Here is a 16391-nt window from a genome sequence, read left to right as displayed (position 1 = left end):
GAATTTTGATCAGGTGACTTGCGTTTCCGTGGAAGTGCATCTTTAAGGTCAAAGAGTAAAAAGCAAAACTATACCGAATGCATCGGAAAAAAAGGCAGTATGCTTACTTCTATAACAATACTGTATTATTTTCTGGCCAGTGACCTCACTTGTCATTCCTTTTCAATTTTCATTTTTTTATTGTTAAAATATGTCAATATTTGCATGATATCAGGATATTTCAAATGAAGAAACTGAAATGTTAAAATCACAGAACAATAATATTGAATAAAACTACATTATCCTTATATTTGACACAATCAATTGTGGTTCATTGTTCAAAGCTTAATATCTTTCCTGAAAGTCATTTCATTATCACCACATGAAGTATTTCTCCAGTTCAAATGTTATGCCACGGAGTTTATTAATATAGTGGTGATTTTTTCTTACTCAACAATAATATTTCAGTCTGATCAAAGATGAATAGCAGCGGTGTAGCCAGGGCTAAATCAATGTGAACACAGGAAAGGGGAGGGATTTATTTTGGTTGGTTTCAATTGTAAGCATGTTGAAGCTCGATCTGGAAATACATTGCATCTATGTCACTGAATAGTTACAGTTCTTTGAGAAATTTAGGCAGATTTAAGTACCATTCTGTGTGAGAATCAGGCAGTGGATGGCACATCATTATGCTTATTTTACACTTTTTTTTTGCCTCAAATAATCTAGAAAACAATTGAAAAGTCATGATTACTGCTTGTACAGGGAAAGTGTGATGGAAAATTTTTTCACCATTTTTCCATAGTGAATTCAAATGACAAACTTCACAAACACTTGGATGGTTATTCTTAAGATTACAAGATATAAATAGATGGATATAAATGTAATAAAATCTCTGTATTTTTTTCTTCATGTGCCACCTCTTATATACATTTTGCCCAGTTCTTAGACACAGTAGTGCTTTAAAGTAGCAGTCTCTATAAAAATCAGACAGAAGGTGAATCATGCATGTCAAAAAACCACCAAATCCCTTATATTTTTTATTCAGTAATGGTTACAGACAGCAAAACTGGTTCTTGCACTTTTGAGATAAAAATTATAGTTTGGAATTAAAAATATGCCAGCATGTCTAATGGGTAGGGTTAGTAGGAAAACAAAAGTCATGGAAAGTTACTACCCCACCCCCCTTAAGTCATGATGGCATGACTAACCCCCTCAGTAGGGGTAAGTTTTAACTTATTTACTATTTTCTTAAATCCAAAATTATTTTAAATTCAAATAATACCTAAAGTGTTAATTTCATACACAATCCATATAATATAAGAGAGTAATCAAGGGAACCAAGGTTATAGCGGTAATCAAAAGAATGTAATCCAGAGACAAAGACCAGACATGGAAAACAGACATACACAACAAAGAACATAAAGTAACTAAAATCATACATACAAAGTAACAAAAGTAAATGAGCAACTCGGACTCCACTAAAAACTGGGAGCATGGACCAGGTGCACCGGTAGGGTAAGCGTCCCCACTCGTATAGGGAGTTGATATTGGAAAGCAACCAAAATCACTTACAATTTATGCCCAATCTATATGAAAACACACAATATTTTCAGGCAATCAATCCATTGGGAGCTGTGACAAAGGCAATGAAATTTTGATGAACTGAGAGGAATGAAAGACGGACCAAATTACAGACAAGGTGCATGTAATTCCAATATAACATGTTGAGTTGGGGTATAAATATCCATAAAAATAATTTATTTACAGTAATATGCTAAATTGATTTGCTAATGCACAGCCTTCACTTCTGAAGCTTTGCAATAACTGCAACATTTTGTAAAAACTACTCAAACTGTTATTCACTGTATACTGCAATTGGGGTTAATGAGTTATGGCCCTTTTTCTATTCCATGCAGTACCTGAACCAATCTGTGCAACTAAAATTGTGACTGGTTATCAATCACTGATCAGTTTCCAATCAGTCATCAATCTGTCAAACCAATCCATTAAACTGGTGATCGTACACCGTGACCCCAGAGCAGTCAATATATTTTACGAATTTCATTGTTTTTTCAATTTGTCAATTTTTACACATATTTACTATCTGCAACAGATTTAAAATCAATGAATTACTTTTATTTTACATTTGTTTTATTTCTTACAAAAACAATATGTAGATTTAATATCTTAAATTGAAAATAATTTAATATGGTAGTATATTGGGATTGTTCCAATGGAAATTATTAAATTTACATGAACCAATCATCCGTCATACAACATTTTTACACAAAACTGTGATCAGATCAGTCACCACTCATTGGTTATCAATCCATTGGCCATCAATCAGTCAGCGGTCAAAATTGATCATTATCAGTTCAGGGATTGTAAATCAGAAAAGCGAGGGCATTGGTGATCACCTGCATAACACAATGTAAAGACTTTTACTTTAGAAGTACTATAGTTCCTTGGGTATCAGTTTTGAAGTTTTATGGATCTTTCAAAGGTGGAATTCAAAACCCATCAGGAAGTTAATGTCTAATATAAAAATTAATGATCTAACAAAGGCAGCAATTCTCAAAAGAACCTCATTTGTACAAAGCATAAAAAAACTAACAGGTTTGAACCTGAGATACCCGTGATAAAGTCAGTACCAAAAACCAATGCCTAATATTCTGTATACATGTATATCATACTTCAGACTAAAGATTGGGAACATCAATAAATAGCTTGCAGGAAGTTCTGAATTTCAAAAGAATTTGTAGAATAATAACATATCAATTTCAGATTTGAATTAGCATTCATTTCATGTACAGCTTATTAGAAAATATGAAATATTATAAGGGAAATAAGGTCAAAGTTCAAAGGAGACTTCAAATTGAAGCAGCTTACCACAAAGTGCAGGGAGACAAGGTTTTTTGATGAGAATAATAAATTCATTAAAATAGCATAAAGTACACTTATTATAGTGTTCTATAGTTCCACTTATCTGTCACCCAGGGCTAGTACAATTATGGTGGGAGGAAGTTGTTCAATGTGTTCCCCTTCACCTTGCTTGAGTTTTTGAAGGGATTTGTTAAGTTTGGAAAGCAAACTTTAAGTTTGGGAAAGTAAATCTTTATTTAGAGTTTTTCTGTAGAAACTTCAAATTCAGAAAAATCCTAGAACACTGACTTTCCGGTACTTACTTTTGCATTTCAAGATGTGAAAATTCAATTTATTTTTGCATCTAACATTATGTTAAATAAACATTCCAAAAATGAATGGACAGCAATTTATTTTTGTAATTTTTTCTGGATTACCAAATTAGCCAAAACATATTGTTTAATTGCGGTAAACAAAGAGACCTTTCTGATCATAACTGGTGATTAAATAAAGAAATTAAACATGTACAATGGTGTTTTTTTTTTTTAGTTTTAAGAGTGTAAAATTGATCGTAAGTAATGATGTCACAATGCTGTTTCCTATTATTATGGCATAACTTACAACTAATTTGTACACTTTAATAAAGCCAACCAAACTTTTCAGGAGGAGGGGGGACAGGTGGAATTCCACCTATGGTTTAGCCCCTGTGATATGAAGGGGTTTCGAAAATGTCTGTTATTTACAGGTTTCATATGTAAAAGCAATAACCCTGGGTCACAAGTTAAAACAAGCTGACACAGAAGATTCTACCATATAAGTTTTTGTGTAGTAAATCAGCATATTGACCTCTATAAAGGTCAACAATGTAATGGTGACATAAAAATGATGTATTACAATTTTGTGTGTGTGTGTGTGTATATATAGAAGTGTTTCATATAATAATCAGAAAATAACAGAACAAAATGATATTTTATTGTATGACTTTTATGTCTGTATTCCTATTGTTAATACAAGTTGACAGGTACCTTGGTGTACTTTTAGTTTGTAAAGACAGAGTAAATACGACATAGATTTGCACACGTCGTGCTAGGTAATACCTCCGTTCACACCAAATTTGAAATTAATGTATCAATTGGAAACCCAGATAATTGCCACAAAATTTGAATGGACAGATGGAATGACATAGAAATAAGGTGATTCCAATATACCATCCACTTGTTGAGTGGGAGTATAAAAACATGTATTTTTGTCTAGTAATTAGGCATAAGCCTCTTTTGTCTTAATATTTTTTTGGTTAACATATGCTATGCTGACACATAATCATAGTCCTTTCTATATTCCAAACTGTATCTTGAAGAAAATCATACATTCATCTCCAACAAAAATCAACCAAATCAAACCAAATCAAGAATGATAACGCTTGCAATGTGAATCAAGAATGATAACTCTTGCAACATGTCAATATCATATATTATCTATATGATTTTTATTTCAAAAGTACAACAAAATGACAAACTATAAGACTGTTTACGTGATCTGTAAGTGTCCATTAAATTGAATTAAAAGTGAATTCTCTGTGTTTTTTACTTGCATGAATCACCTCCTGCCTGATTTTTATAAAGACTGTTACTTAAACAGATGTCTGGGAAAATTGCTCAGTTGCTAAGCACTAAGTGACCCTGCCGAACTCTTCTATTCCTCAGTAGTCATCTATCAAGTTATCTATGTTATTATTGCATTAATAACCAATATTTTATTTCTACCAAAAAAAAAAACATTTTCCTTATTCAGATGTATAATTTAAGGCTCAAGTATCAAAAAATGATTTCTAACCCATCAGCAAACAGAAAGAAAACCAATTTCCTCTAGCAGTCAACGTGGAAGAAAACAGACTTAATTAATCTATCCCTTATTGACAGTGAAAGTAAATATTGCTTCTACTGGTGTAACATTGTTATCGAAGGAATAACGAAGAAGAACGACAGAATTCATAGAAATATGATTCACACCTGATACAGAGTTCAAGGCTCGGAAAACTCCATGGAAAATTAGGTTTTTAGAATAGAACTGGAACAGTTCAATGTTCCTATTACTCAAAATTTTTAGAGGGAACTAAGTTAACAGTGATAACACAATTTACCAAGGTGATAATACTTTAAAAAAAAATTTTAAAATAGGTTATTTTATGGCTAGGCATCATTCTTGATGTATCAATAAAAATTTAGTGTCGGAACATCCATATCTGGATTGGTATGGTGAGAATGATGCCTTGCCAGGGGTTCTGGTGACAGTCATAATATAAACTATGTTTTCAAAATTTTTTTACTAGAATGCTGTACCAACCAACATTATTGGTACAGCACTATATGAAGCCCTACATGCCATACCAGGCCCTACGCCCTGTCAATAGAAAAAAAATAGTCCAAAAGAAAAGTTCATTTAACAAATGGTAATATTAAGGAAAGAAGGAAATTTGGAGTTCACTGCAATGGTTCTGACTTGGTACAGGCATTTATGATGGAAATAGTTGGTTAAACGAGGATTTATAGCATGCTGGACAACATGCTTCAATTATGGCTAATTACAACCAGAATATAGCAATACAAACAGGCAGCACAAAATTAAAAATTAAACAGTTACACGAGTTACTTGGCTAAATATTTATCAATTCACTGCTTTCAGAGCAGAACTGATTCACACTTCTAGAATGGATTTGTGTTAAGAACCAGAGAGTTACCATAACCAGAAAACTGGGTTTAAAAGTTATAGCAGGTTACTTCTGAGCTTCTCCTAATAGATTTGTGCTACAGTGTAGTATATATCAGTTAGAACCCCCCCCCCCCATTTTTTGTCGGAAATATTTGATTACTCCAGTGCAGAATTTTTTGTGTGCAGAAAAATGAGCAAATCAAAACCTAAACTCCTTTTTTATATCTTTATTTTTTTCTTTCCTGGATCGGAACCTAAACTTATATAAATTTCTGATTCTGCCCTTGTATTTTCTGGGTTGTATATAAAAAAAAACTACTTCAGTCTGCCTTTCATTAATATAGAGAGAACAGTGGATCTCTTCCTCTATCATAAAAATAATTAATAACACTGTGTTGCAATAAGGTTAGGATATGAACATGTCAAAGCTGACAATAAATTAAATATATTGGCTGAGAATGATGAGTAAAATTTGCTATGTTATTGATAAGTTAGGTTGAATGTACTAAAAGGTCTAAGGAATGATCATGTATTTAGCTAGGGCACTGACCACTCAAGCTCCATCAGATGACAAACTGGTTTGACCTTGAAATCTTATCAAGAGTGAGTGATGTGTCATGTATTTGTTAAATTCAAGGGTGGATCCAAAGAATTTGATAAAAAGGGGAGGGAGATTCCTACAAAAGGGGGGTCAAGACTAATATATGTTCATTTTTGCCAAAATTTAGCATAAAGTTTTCAAACAAAAAGCGTGACTCCCACCCCTGGAGCCCCTCCCCATGGGTTATAACAAATACACTGTAATGCCATTGTATGGCAAATTTCTTACGTAAAACATTACAACTATATAAGATAATTGGTTATAAAGAGTTAATTTAACATAAGATTAATGAATTCCTGAAACCAGCCGAGGATCCTGAGAATTTGCAATGGGTGTTCCAGGCCATCATTTGCTCAGATTTTGCACAAAATCAACAAAATTTTCCAATACCTGGAACCTAAAAATCTCACATGAAACTCACATGAAAACTGTGAATTACACAATTTGTACCTGGAATCAGTCACAAAATCAACACTAGAAACATTTAAATGACAACAGACCAACAACCAAATCACACAACACAAAAAAAACTTTGAAATATGTTTACAGAGAAACATTAGCATGATCCAACTGTAATCATTAAACAGGTTTAGTAAATTAAATGCAATTAAACCTGTCTATACCAAACTATTTCTGGACCATCAATTATCTGTCCAGTTTGGACAGGTATTCAGCTTACCAAAATTCTAAAATACATTCAAGCTGATATGAAAAGCCTTAAATAGGTGTTTGGTTTAGAGAAGTTTTGCTTCATTCTGGTCTGGTTTTGACAGGTTTCACTGTATGTATAAGTAAAACTGCCATATCACCTTTACCATCAATTAAGCTTTGAAGAAATTTACTTTTCATCAATTATGTAAATTTTAATGCCTTTGTATGTGTCATGGACAATCGTTGGAGCAACATTAAACACAAATGCTTTCACTGACCCTGAGATGTGCTTGACTAGAAACTAATATCTACATTTCATAAAAAAATATATTGTTCAAATAATTTTTGCACTAAAACCTATGTTTAAAAAAATCTGATCAAAATCACGAATACAGTGAAACTGAACCCTGAATAAACTAGAAACCTTTTTGAAGTCCTTTTTAATTAGTTTAAATATATTGTAACCTGTGTATATCAAATACCTGTCTAAACTGAAGAATTTTTACAGTCTAAAAGATTTCCTTGTACTTGTCTAATTAATGATGAATAATATGTTTATTTTGAGTTAGAGAATTTTGAGCGTGAAAATAATGAATTTTTTCAGCAACAACAAGAGTTAAAATTTGTATTTGAAAATCTACATTGTTAAATAATGGGGGGGGGGGGATATTGAATCATACCTTGTTTTTTTTCCATGGCTGAGTAAAAAAAGTGTTTTTGCTTGATGCTCAAATCTGGAATCATTTATTTTCCAAAAAATATCCCAGCCCTACCCCCAGTATAAAAATGGTCAGTGCCTAAGGGGCTTTGAAAATAAGTTCAGGGTAAAAAGAGTAAATTTTCAGGTTAGGAGTATTTTCTGCTATGAGAGTTACACACATAGTAAAGTGTTTATTTAGATAGACGTGTACACCTGAAAATTTGACTTTCACCATCGACCTTGGGAATAAAAAAAAATTAAAAATAACATCATGGCCTTATGCAAGAATAGAAACCAAGAGTAATAAGCAAGATGACAAATACCAACTTTTCGCAGAACAATTAATCTTATGTTCATCATGATAGCATGCTATAAAAAGGAAAAAAATATTAACAATCGTGATCCATTATCTCTTTTCTTATGAATGAAATCGGATAGTTTTTCTATTTCTGATCTGAAGTCAAATTGAACTTGACGTCAAAGTTATCTTCTATATTCTTCAAATAAATTTTAATTCCCATCAGTGAAGTTTTGAAAATCTAAGTAGTTATAAAACAACCAGTATACCACGCAAATAAAAGAGTGATTTCAAATCATTTTCAAAAATTTCAAAAATTTTGGCAGGGTTCTTGAAAATAAATCCTGCTTTTTCCTGAAACCCTCAATAAACCAAAACATTGTCGCAATCTTAATTAGAATCATTTAAATTATTAAATGTAAGTGTTTGTAAGAATCAGGCAAATGGGAAAGTCAGATACATGCATAACAAAACCCCATCAATCTGGCAATGTAATACAACTCAAGGATACTTTTTATATTTGAAAAGATCATTATTCAATCTCTGCATTACTGGCTTTGCTCAGAAATTTTTCAATAGAAAGAAAGAAAAATGAGGTTTCTTTTTTTTCATACCATGTTACACCCACTGCCTGATGCTTACAGAAACTGACACTTAATACATCTCCACCCCTTAAAAGCAGGAGGATCATGCCATCTGTCAATTCATCCATCTCTTCTTCAATCTGTCAATTCTTCTGTCTATCCCAAGTTTCTATTCACAACTCTTCAAAAACCATGAATGGATTTGATGAAAGTTTCATGTATTCTTCACTGGATGATGCCATTGATGGCTTTTTTTAAAACTTTCCAGTAAATACTGCAAATTCAGATCTTTTTGCTATGTTTTCATCATTGCAAAGAATGTAACTGACTTCAAATTGCAATAATTAAAACTTGAATTGTGGAATTTTTTACTTAGCTAATAGGGGATTTGTTTTATCATAATTTTAAAGCTTGGATGGTTTTGGAAGAAGGGACTTGGAAGCCTTCGCGAAAACCCAATCAAACTCAAGAAACTACCTCTGAAATTTTTTCCACTCCAAGTTGCCTAGTTTCTCCAACATTAATTTTCCAAAAAGAGGTTTTATCCTTGATATAAATGCCATTTTAATGATAAATGATAATGCTACCTTAGGCAATAAAAAGTTATTTTTTCGTTTTCATAAAATTCTTCAAAAAAATAAATAAGGGAGCAAATCATTTTTTATTACCAAAAATGTGATTTCAGTGCTCTTTCATTATTTATAGCTGCATAATGTAGCTGTATGTTTTTTGTCATTTATACGATAGATAAAATGAGTGTCATACTGAGGCACCCTAAAAAGAGATGAGAAAGGGCCTGAGAATCAAGAAGATTACTTTCAGTTGGCCTTACAAATTGTTTTTCCTTTACTATGAAAGAGAAATGGTGAGGTTACTTCAACTTGACTTAAAGAGCTTTTTTCTCCATTAAAAAAATATATAGGCATTTACCACCAGTCAAATTTTTGACAGAATAATGTTCTCCTTGACAGATTGACCACTTAACTCATTAGCAATGTGAAGGATAAAGATGATAAAAACCCATCAAGTTACATGACTTTCTTAACTAATGGAGGGTCATAATGAAAAAATAAGGAAACAGTAATAAATAAAGTACTATTATACAAAAGATATAATGATGGTCAGTATGAGAAATAGAGGGTCTAAATGATAAAAATTAACCAGTATAATTATGATCATGCACTTTCATATGAAAGTCCATCTAGAAGACACCAGTTTTGACTCCTGAGAGGCTCCATATGATAGAAACCCTTCAAGTTATGACCATTTACATTAGAGATGTAAATGGAGATTTGGAGGGTCTAGATGATACAAACTTGTCAAGATATTAAAACATGCAGAGAGAGTGAGAATAGTCAATGATTTCAATGACCTTACTTGAGGGGAATTAGTTTCCCCATGGCCCAGTTTCATAAAGAATCACAAATTGAGATTTTCCACAAAAAATTTGAAAATGAAACAATTTTGGACACTTCTGAATTAGGTTTACAAGTTCGATATTTCATAAATTGCAAAATGGGGTGTGAGCACACCCGACACACCATCATGACCATTTGTAAAAGAAATAACCAGTAAGCATATATGTTAAGGGGGAAGTGAGGTTCCAAATGAGGGGCACTGCAAAATAATGCTACATTTATGGCATAGTTGTATCAATGACTTACCCTAAGGGAAGGACAGCAGTGGTGGATCACGAGAGAGGGGTGTAGGGGGTAGGCAACCCCCTTATTGTTGGAAAATTGGGTCATTTTCATGGCAAATACGTAATATCCTAGCATTAGCAACCTCTTTTTCTGAGGAATCTCGGCTGGCATCCCTCCTTTTCAAAGTGTCTGGATTTGGCCCAAGACAGATAACAGCTTAATTGTTAAGTAAGGGTCTACAGGAGTAGACAGAACAGATTTAGAAGAAAATTTAGGCAAGCCACACTGAAATTTTGACAGGATGTTACTTTCATGTTTTATCATTTTTGCATAGGTATAGATTTTCCTTGTCAAATATCAGTGTCTTAATTAAATGAAATAATGACATTTTTCATAGAGGTTATTATAACTGATAGTTTGTGACTGAAAATGTAAGGATGACTACCCTCACATGAAAATGCTCATGTTTGTATAGACTACAACAGTGAAAACATTTTTCAGAGGATATAATTAATGAATAATCATTTTTCTCAGGTTCAAACAGGGTGACGGAGAATAGATGCATTTTCTTAAACCCTTCCTACTTTTTTTAATTAATGCATTAATCATACCAAAATAGTTATGTACAATTTCTGCTTTTTTTCAACTTTTTTCCTGATTTTTGTACAGGTTTTGCTTTACAACAGATCTGAAATGTGAATTTTATCATTTCAATATTTATTTCCCATCTCATGCCAAAACAAAATCAATATACGGTTTCCTGTCTGTTAACTTCATAATAAGATAGGTACACAATCATTCCAAGCATTTAAGCATAGGCAAGGTGAAAAAAACAACTTTGTGGTTTTTTTTTATTGTTGTTTTCTTTTTTCCTCCTTACAACAAAATTCTGCACTAATTCCAGTACTTCGGTTGACAGCAGACATTAAACTACTTTCAAACAACAATAGACTGCTTTCAGACATTACTCAACCACTTTCAAACAACACTTAACTACTTCCAGACAACATTAAACTTCTTTCAGACAACACTCAACTATTTCCAGACAATGCTAAACTACTTTCAGACAACACTTGACTACTTTTTAACAACAAAATCTACTTCCAGACAGCACTAAACTTCTTTCAGACAACACTCAACTACTTCCAGACAACACCCAACTACTTTCAGACAACACATGACTTCTTTTAGACAACACTTAACTACTTCCAACAACACTCAACTACTTTCAAACAACACTCAACCACTTTCAGACAACACCCAATTACTTTCAAACAACACTCAACTACTTACTTTCAAACAACACTCAACTACTTTCAAACAACACTCAACTACTTTCAGACAACACTTGACTTCTTTTAGACAACATAATCTACTTTCAGACAATACTTAACTACTTTTAAAAAAAACAATCAACTACTTTCAGATAACTCTTAACTACTTTAAGACACCACCCAATTACTTAATTACTTAAACAACAATTAACTACTTTCAAACAACACCCAATTACTTTCAGACAACACTCAACTACTTTCAGACAACACTCAACTACTTCCAGACAACACCAAACTACTTTCAGACAACACTTGATGTCTTTTAGACAACATAATCTACTTTCAGACAACACTCAACTACTTTCAGACAACATTCAACTACTTTCAGACAACCCTCAACTACTTTTAGACAACACTTAACTACTTTCAGACAACACTCAACTACTTTCAAACAACACTCAACTATTTTCAAACAACACTTAACAACTTCCAGACAATACTCAACTACATTCAGACAACACTCAAGTACTTTCAGACAACACTCAACTACTTTCAAACAACACTTAACTACTTTCAGACAACACTCAACTACTGTCAGACAACACTCAACTACTTTCAGATAACACTTAACTGCTTTAAAAAAACACTCAACTACTTTCAGACAATACTTAACTACTTTCAAACAAAACTTAACTGCTGTCTGTTAACTTAATAATAAGATAGGTACACAATCATTCCAAGCATTTAAGCATATGTAAGGTGCAGAAAAGACAACTCTTAACTACTTTCAAACAACACTTAACTACTTACAGACAACGCTCAACATTACATGTATTCTGTCAGGAAAGGCCAAGTAAATATCATCCAACCTTCACAAAAAATATGGGACTGGTGGGAGGATTTTATTTTTGATTTCTTACCAGATACTTCTTTGCCTAATTTTAGCCATTTGAAGCATTGATATGTTCTAAATCAGTAGACACATTGGTTTCAGAGAAAAAACATCGTTTTAGTCACTAAGAAATGTTATAGTATTACGATACTAAAAACTGATGCAAAAAAAATCCTAATTTTGAAATTCGCACACCATTTGTTTTTTAATATTTTTGTCAATAATAACAATAATAATAATAATAATAAGGGAATAGAGAGTCTACTGATTAATTCTATTTGGTCTAAACTACTTTCAAACAACCCTAAAAACTATTTGTATTTTGTCAGGAAATATTAAGCTCCAGAATAATGACCTCAGTTAATAATATAAAATGAAATATTGTTTCTCCAACCTCAATGCACTAAAAATCAGTAAGAGTTTTTATACCATCATTGACATAACTGGACCTCTGGCTATAAAGCTAATATCTTTATGCTTGATAATGTGATTTAACATTTATTTTCCTTTTCTTAGATCTAGACCAAAACCTCAATATCTAAAGTCAGTTTTTCAGTTGGCTCTCCTTTACCATCATAACAACAGGTCAGCTTAACCTTGATTTAAGTGTTATTATCGCCAGGCCAAACTGACCATTCTAACAAGTCTATGATTAAGCATTAAAACCAATATCATGTTGGATAAATAACTCTTCACCTGTCAGAAATCAAATATAAATTTTACTTTGTCAATATTTAAATTTTTCAAATAAGCTTACCTGTACTTATAGGATTATACTGTGGAATTTATACTGATTAGGAAAACATACTGGTCATTCATAAGGGAACCAGACTGGTCATTCAATGGCTGAGTGGTCATTGGTCTAAAAACAGAACTGAGGCTCAACACAGGGAATCTAAAATTAAAAATTTGAAATTAAATTTTTGTTTCAAATGGTAGTATGATGTAAAATATTGACATTTTCCTACCTGAATGAATATTGTAGAAGTCATATGTGCAGTTTTGAAAGATACAGGTCAAATCCATTATAGACACATATATGTATAGATTCTACTTCAGTCTTGAGGTGATTACAAGATTAATCCACTCAAGGTAGTTGAATTTTAATTTCAACCCATGAGCTTCAGTGAGTGGGTTAAATCTAAAATTTAACCACAGAGAGTGGAAAAATCTTGTAATTCCCTCGAGCATTCGAAGAGAATCTGTTTCTCCCATGAAGTCTGTAGAAAACTCAGAAATATAAAATTGCAGGAAAACTCTCACAGAAATTTAATCATTGCCCGGTGGTTAAAAAGTCACATGCATTTTTTAATCAACTGCTATGGATGGGAGAAAAAGTTTTCTTCTATCATGTACATCTGTGGCATTATCATTAACATCACCCAAAATTACAGGTATTTGAGGGTAGGCCATGGCTGTTCATAAATTTTATCTGCTGGATATAAGTTATCAACTGGATAGTGTCTAGTTCAGTCTATACAAGATATCCGGAGGATAAAGTTTTGAAAAACTGTGCCCCAGGGCATGGTTTCACAAACCACTCATAAGAATTAGGTACATTTTAATCATTAACAAACTACTGGGGCCTATGTGCATGTAAGTCTTACATAAGCTTTGTGAAACCATGCCTAGGACTCAGAAGACTTATATATGAATGCTCTCACTACTTTTAAAAGAGTTGAAAATTTGTTTATAAACTTTTCTTCTAATAAAAATACTGTTTCCATATTTTGGATGCCTAAGAGTACATATTGGACAAATACTATCCAAACAGGACTTTTGATATTGGGTTAGTAATATATATGCATCTTTATATATTGACAGAAAACACTGTATTTGAAAGAATTTTTTTCTTTAATATAGCAATTCAATGCATGGAAGGAGTTGTAAAAAGTGAAGATAAATAAAGCTTTCAACTTGTAAAAAAGTGGGGCATTAAGAAGCTCAATTTTAAGTCCTGTCCTCATGTACCTGCTTACAAAAGTTGCATTCAACACATGAAATTTCTGGTAATTCTTCAATGAATTATACAAAATACATGAACACTTACCATGGTAACTGTCTTCACAGGATTATAACACATACATGAATATTTACCATGGTAACTGTCTTCACAGAATTATAGCATGTACATGAACATTTACCATGGTATCTGTCTACATGGGATTATAACATGTACATGAACATTACCATGGTAACTGCCTTCATAGGATTGTCAAATGTACATGAACATTTTCCATGGTAACTGTCTTCATGGAATTATAAAACATACATGAACATTTACCATGGTAACTGTCTTCATGGGATTATAAAATGTACATGAACATTTACCATGGTAACTGTCCATGGGGTTTTAACATGTACATGAACATTTACCATGGTAACTGTCTTCACAAGATTATAACATGTACATGAACATTTACCATGGTAACTGTCTTCACGGAATTATATCACATACATGAACATTTACCATGGTAACTGTCATCACAGGATTATAACATGTACATATACATTTACCATGGTAACTGTCTTCATGGGATTATAACATGTACATGGACATTTACCATGGTAACTGCCTTCATAGGATTGTCAAATGTACATGAACATTTTCCATGGTAACTGTCTTCATGGGATTATATAACATACATGAACATTTACCATGGTAACTGTCTTTATGGAATTTTAACATGTACATGACCATTTACCATGGTAACTGTCTTCACAGGATTATAACATGTACGTGAAAATTTACCATGGTAATTGTCAACAATAATTTTGCTTACCCTTCCAGAGCATGTGAGTTCATCACAAGTTTATAATAGGGTTCATGCTATTTATTTTTGCTATTTGTACTTTTAAATTTTTATTTGTTAATTATTATATTGTTTCATCAGTGCATATTTTGCCCATGTGGTTTTTTGTTGTTGTTTGTAATGGAAATCACAGGAACCAGGATTTCAGAGGGTATGAAAAGAATTTAGTCCAAGAATAAGGACTTAACAGAGAAAATAGACACACACAAACAGAAATACCAAAGCAACACAAACAAAGAAGCAAAAGTAAATGAGTAACCAAGTCTCCACTAAAAATTGGGGGCAATGTAAGGTAAGAGTCCTCTGCTTTTCTAGAAACACCCACTGAGTTGCTCATAAAATGTCAAGTGTTGGTTAGATGAAGGAGGAAAGAAAAATGATCACACAGCAAATGTCAAGTCCAGTTAGATGAAGGAGGAAAGAAAAATGATGACACAGCAAACAAATTGATTCTCAGGGTTCAGAGTAGATACACCATAACAATTCAGGAGTTAATTTTAGCATTGCTAGCAGTAAATCAAATTAGAATTTTGAGAATTGGCCAGTTATTAATAATCTACAGAATTTCTATGGGTCATTTTCTTTAAACGTTCTTTGTAAAAAAATATAATTGGCAATTTTCGGCTAGAAATGCAAAAAATGGCACATGGCCTTCTTTAATCCCTATTACTGGGCAAGCTACTTCTTAAAAAATTAAGGATAAATTTATATACCTTTCATAGACAGAGAGTTTATCAAGCATAAAAAAATGGAACATCTTTCAAAATAAAAAAAAGCACTGATAAGGTTTTTTTTAAGTCATGCAGTAAAAGAGATTTGTTTTTATTCGCATGTTATTCAAGTTATATTCAAGACTATTACATGTATGTTTTCAAGAAAATCTCTTCAAAATACTCGTGTTTCAAATCATTTGTGTGATCCTACATTTTTTTTCAAATTGATCGAATCAATTAAAAACTAAACAGAATCTCATGCACATTGACCATAGAAATTGAGCAGCTGCTGTTTCTTATTGTATCTGATTTGGCAAGAATTCCTTTGTTTATGAAATATGCTCTAATTTCTCTCCATCTTATATACCTGATTGGCTTCAGAAAAACTAAGATAAGACCTCTAATCCTGGCCTAATTCTGCAATATTATAATGGTCAATGACCCAGACAGTACAATCTGAACATGGTGTTGAGGCACCCTGAGGAAACTCAAATAACTGAAATTAAAAAAAATATATATATTGTTGACTGCTAGGTAAATCCCCACTAATTCCCTAAAGTGAAAAATGAGAAAGTAAAAAAAACAGGAAGTTAATATCAAAAAGCAAATAGAATTGTCCACAATGTATGCAAAACCTGTAAATTAAGTCAGATGCATACATGTATCATA

General features: G+C 32.4%; 1 protein-coding gene across 1 annotated transcript in view; it reads right to left on the bottom strand.

Annotated features, from left to right (window-relative positions):
* Positions 1-16391, bottom strand: part of LOC148599664 (retinoic acid receptor alpha-like) — a 153676-nt gene that overhangs the window by 128260 nt on the left and 9025 nt on the right. Inside the window, exons 4-5 of the mRNA XM_088557180.1 lie at positions 16090-16218; positions 12954-13091 (exon numbers count right to left, since the gene is read on the bottom strand). The gene's annotated coding sequence lies outside the window, so the exon portion shown is untranslated. The remainder of the gene's footprint in view (positions 1-12953; positions 13092-16089; positions 16219-16391) is intronic.

This window comes from Perna viridis, chromosome 13, assembly GCF_037379345.1.
Source record: "Perna viridis isolate PV_CMFRI_1.1 ecotype Kerala chromosome 13, ASM3737934v1, whole genome shotgun sequence".
NCBI lineage: Eukaryota > Metazoa > Mollusca > Bivalvia > Mytilida > Mytilidae > Perna > Perna viridis.
This window is presented reverse-complemented; position numbering and strand designations above follow the sequence as displayed.